The sequence below is a fragment of the Coregonus lavaretus genome (genome assembly GCF_964263955.1).
Source record: "Coregonus lavaretus genome assembly, contig: HAP1_SCAFFOLD_1314, whole genome shotgun sequence".
Taxonomy (NCBI): Eukaryota; Metazoa; Chordata; class Actinopteri; order Salmoniformes; family Salmonidae; genus Coregonus; species Coregonus lavaretus.
Window position 1 is genome coordinate 125,005 of NW_028162272.1, and position 4,996 is coordinate 130,000.

At 47.2% G+C, this 4,996-nt stretch overlaps 1 pseudogene across 1 annotated transcript in view; it reads right to left on the reverse strand.

Moving 5' to 3' along the window:
• Positions 1-779: 779 nt before the first annotated feature.
• The window catches only part of LOC311119399 (glutamate receptor-interacting protein 1-like), an 8,798-nt pseudogene continuing 4,581 nt past the window's right edge, over positions 780-4,996 (reverse strand). Inside the window, exons 4-5 of the transcript in view lie at positions 4,237-4,383; positions 780-1,097 (exon numbers count right to left, since the gene is read on the reverse strand). The product of the transcript in view is annotated as a glutamate receptor-interacting protein 1-like (transcript). The remainder of the gene's footprint in view (positions 1,098-4,236; positions 4,384-4,996) is intronic.

The following is a 4,996-nucleotide window of genomic DNA, read 5'->3' on the forward strand; positions in this document are numbered from 1 at the left end:
AGGAGAGGGAACCTCTTGTGATTGTGGCTCAGAGGAAGGAGTTTAGTTTTTGTCAGTGTGCTTTGACTTAGCGGCCCCGGGCCCCCACCGTCCACCTAGGAACACTGTCTGTCTGTCTGTCTGTCTGTCTGTCTGTCTGTCTGTCTGTCTGTGTCCTAAATGGTACCCTATTCCCTTGGTAGTGCATTACGTTTAGCCAGAGCTGTGAGGGTTAGCCTGCAAAGAGGCTCTGGACAGAAGTAGTGCCCTACACATGCAATAGGGCTCCATTTTTAGATTGACCCCTGTCTCATCAGAGTGGTTTTCTACAGTAGCACCAGGAGGAGGCTAACTCGCAGGGGAAGGGCCGGCGCACCAGGGGGAGGCTAACTCGCAGGGGAAGGGCCGGCGCACCAGGGGGAGGCTAACTCGCAGGGGAAGGGCCGGCGCACCAGGAGGAGGCTAACTGGCAGGGGAAGGGCCGGCGCACCAGGGGGAGGCTAACTCGCAGGGGAAGGGCCGGCGCACCAGGGGGAGGCTAACTCGCAGGGGAAGGGCCGGCGCACCAGGGGGAGGCTAACTCGCAGGGGAAGGGCCGGTGCACCAGGGGGAGGCTAACTCGCAGGGGAAGGGCCGGCGCACCAGGGGGAGGCTAACTCGCAGGGGAAGGGCCGGCGCACCAGGGGGAGGCTAACTCGCAGGGGAAGGGCCGGCGCACCAGGGGGAGGCTAACTCGCAGGGGAAGGGCCGGCGCTGGCTATCAGACAGACAGAGCCTTGAGCCTTCAGACCTCCAGTCTGCTATAAGGTCTTAGAGGGGTCTCTGTCATCTAGCTCAGCCCCGGCCAGCGCCACCCCGATACCAGTCACCCCGATCCCGGCAGCCATCCTGGATAAGGAGTGGTGGTTCTGGTTCGGTGGAGGGCCAGAGAGGCTCTCCCCCGGCTCGGTCCAGTTGATGACGGGCTCCTCGGTGGGTAGTTGGTTCAGTTCTGACTGGGACCCGGTCCTGGAGGAAGCAGGGTTCCTGCTGATCACCAGGTCCAGATTGTTGCCTGACTCAGCAATCAGAGGGACCACCAGACAGCAGTCGAAGTCTCTGGTCCTCACATGGTTGATCTGAGAAAGCAAAGACATGGGAAAGTTATGAGTTATTTATATTTGGTTTAAAAGCTTTGAGGTCCATTGAATTAAGTTTCAACTCAGATGTTACAGAGGCAACAAAAGGAAATGACTTGAGTTTGGAGTTTCCAGCTAGCGAGCACAGATTGGAGGTCCGCTTTTGGAAAACCTCTGTTCGACCATCATCGGGTGAGCAGAGGTTTGCCGCTATGGTGGTTTAAAAGCTTTGGTTTAAAAGCTTTAAAAAATAAATACAAATCTAATATTTGTATTTCTTGAGGCTGAAATCTTTACTTCAGGCTTCGCCTCAGAGCAGTTTCCTTTCATTTTCAGTTAGAAGCGTAGAAGATGAATACATCTACTCTGTTCAAACCTTCAGGTAAACAGTTTGTAAACCCAGATCACTTCTCTCCCTCTGCTCCTGTGTATGATAGACTGGTCCTCTGTAGCTCAGCTGGTAGAGCACGGCGCTTGTAACGCCAGGGTAGTGGGTTCGATCCCCGGGACCACCCATACACAAAAATGTATGCACACATGACTGTAAGTCGCTTTGGATAAAAGCGTCTGCTAAATGGCATATTATTATTATTATTATTATATTATTAATATTGACTGATGTACCCTTCCATTACCCGACTAGAAACATAAAAGCTGAATAATGTATCATCTTGGCTATCAGAATACATTGCAGTTCCTCTCCTTAAACAACATTGTCGGTGACTTGAAAATATCAACATAAAAGTTGAATATCGTCCCACGTTGACTTTCACCTGATGTCAGCAGACGAAATTGTAGTTGAGTTCCTTGTTTGTGCTTTCAAAACAACAACGGTGACCTGAGGACAGCTGATAAGGAACGAGTCTCTCACTGAGCAGCGAATAATGAGAGCGACTTTCCTTTCTTTTCAAGACAACACGAGACAACCCGTTCTCTCCTCTTCATATGTTAATGAGACTTTTACTAGATTGATAGCTTCCCTGGAGAGGGATTCATCTATCCATCAACGGGACTTTCTCCGCAAAGTCAGCCTCATTTAGACCAGGGGGAAATTATGCCAATGTTGTGTATCAATTTGGGCCAAGAAATACAAAAACCCCTTTGACGTTCTATGAACTGCGTAGATACTCTCTACTTTAGGGAGCTCTGAAGCTCTGTGACTGTAACATCCATATCTACTTACTACCTTTTAGCTACATGTTGGAAATAGAAAATATTGGAAAGGTCAAATGATTTATTATCTAAACGTTGAAAGTGCAATGGGTGACGTAGAGAAACAAAATGGTGCAGTTTGAGGCCACGTGGCGGAGAGGGATGCAGGCGCTGGAGACGGGGGGGTGGGATCAGGTGGGTCTGGGCAGGTGGGATGTTGTTGTGGTTTGTGTGCGTCAGTATGTTGTCGTTTGTATGTGGATGTTTTGTTTAAAAAAATATATATACATACAGTATACAGTGGGGGAAAAAAGTATTTAGTCAGCCACCAATTGTGCAAGTTCTCCCACTTAAAAAGATGAGAGAGGCCTGTAATTTTCATCATAGGTACACGTCAACTATGACAGACAAAATGAGCATTTCTTTTCCAGAAAATCACATTGGAAGATTTTTTATGAATTTATTTGCAAATTATGGTGGAAAATAAGTATTTGGTCAATAACAAAAGTTTCTCAATACTTTGTTATATACCCTTTGTTGGCAATGACACAGGTCAAACGTTTTCTGTAAGTCTTCACAAGGTTTTCACACACTGTTGCTGGTATTTTGGCCCATTCCTCCATGCAGATCTCCTCTAGAGCAGTGATGTTTTCGGGCTGTCGCTGGGCAACACGGACTTTCAATTCCCTCCAAAGATTTTCTATGGGGTTGAGATCTGGAGACTGGCTAGGCCACTCCAGGACCTTGAAATGCTTCTTACGAAGCCACTCCTTCGTTGCCCGGGCGGTGTGTTTGGGATGATTGTCATGCTGAAAGACCCAGCCACATTTCATCTTCAATGCCCTTGCTGATGGAAGGAGGTTTTCACTCAAAATCTCACGATACATGGCCCCATTCATTCTTTCCTTTACACGGATCAGTCGTCCTGGTCCCTTTGCAGAAAAACAGCCCCAAAGCATGATGTTTCCACCCCCATGCTTCACAGTAGGTATGGTGTTCTTTGGATGCAACTCAGTATTCTTTGTCCTCCAAACACGACGAGTTGAGTTTTTACCAAAAAGTTATATTTTGGTTTCATCTGACCATATGACATTCTCCCAATCCTCTTCTGGATCATCCAAATGCACTCTAGCAAACTTCAGACGGGCCTGGACATGTACTGGCTTAAGCAAGGGGACACGTCTGGCACTGCAGGATTTGAGTCCCTGGCGGCGTAGTGTGTTACTGATGGTAGGCTTTGTTACTTTGGTCCCAGCTCTCTGCAGGTCATTCACTAGGTCCCCCCGTGTGGTTCTGGGATTTTTGCTCACCGTTCTTGTGATCATTTTGACCCCACGGGGTGAAATCTTGAGTGGAGCCCCAGATCAAGAGAGATTATCAGTGGTCTTGTATGTCTTCCATTTCCTAATAATTGCTCCCACAGTTGATTTCTTCAAACCAAGCTGCTTACCTATTGCAGATTCAGTCTTCCCAGCCTGGTGCAGGTCTACAATTTTGTTTCTGGTGTCCTTTGACAGCTCTTTGGTCTTGGCCATAGTGGAGTTTGGAGTGTGACTGTTTGAGGTTGTGGACAGGTGTCTTTTATACTGATAACAAGTTCAAACAGGTGCCATTAATACAGGTAACGAGTGGAGGACAGAGGAGCCTCTTAAAGAAGAAGTTACAGGTCTGTGAGAGCCAGAAATCTTGCTTGTTTGTAGGTGACCAAATACTTATTTTCCACCATAATTTGCAAATAAATTCATTAAAAATCCTACAATGTGATTTTCTGGATTTTTTTTCTAAATTTGTCTGTCATAGTTGACGTGTACCTATGATGAAAATTACAGGCCTCTCTCATCTTTTTAAGTGGGAGAACTTGCACAATTGGTGGCTGACTAAATACTTTTTTCCCCCACTGTATATTGTTCATTATCACCTGAAGCAGCTATGTGTGTGTGTGTGTGTGTGTGTGTGTGTGTGTGTGTGTGTGTGTGAGTGTGAGTACCTGTAGCAGCCTGTCGTAGGACTTCAGCCCCCCGACCTCTGCAGGTCCCCCTGCGCAGATGTTGTTAACATAAACGCCTTTCTCCAGGAGGCCGTCCGACACGCTGAAGCCAAAGTCTTCAAGGTCCGACTCCTTCAACAGACTCACCTGCAAAATCAATCAATAATGTCATCAACTATCAATGAATAATTTAACCTGGTATAAATAATTCAGTTCATTGATAGACTGGATGACTGGCTGTGTCTGCTGACAGCATAGCGTGATTGATAGACTGGATGACTGGCTGTGTCTGCTGACAGCATAACATGATTGATAGACTGGATGACTGGCTGTGTCTGCTGACAGCATAGCGTGATTGATAGACTGGATGACTGGCTGTGTCTGCTGACAGCATAACATGATTGATAGATTGGATGACTGGCTGTGTCTGCTGACAGCATAACATGATTGATAGACTGGATGACTGGCTGTGTCTGCTGACAGCATAGCATGATTGATAGACTAGATGACTGGCTGTGTCTGCTGACAGCATAACATGATTGATAGACTGGATGACTGGCTGTGTCTGCTGACAGCATAACGTGATTGATAGACTGGATGACTGGCTGTGTATGCTGACAGCATAACATGATTGATAGACTGGATGACTGGCTGTGTCTGCTGACAGCATAGCATGATTGATAGACTGGATGACTGGCTGTGTCCGCTGACAGCATAACGTGATTGATAGACTGGATGACTGGCTGTGTCCGCTGACAGC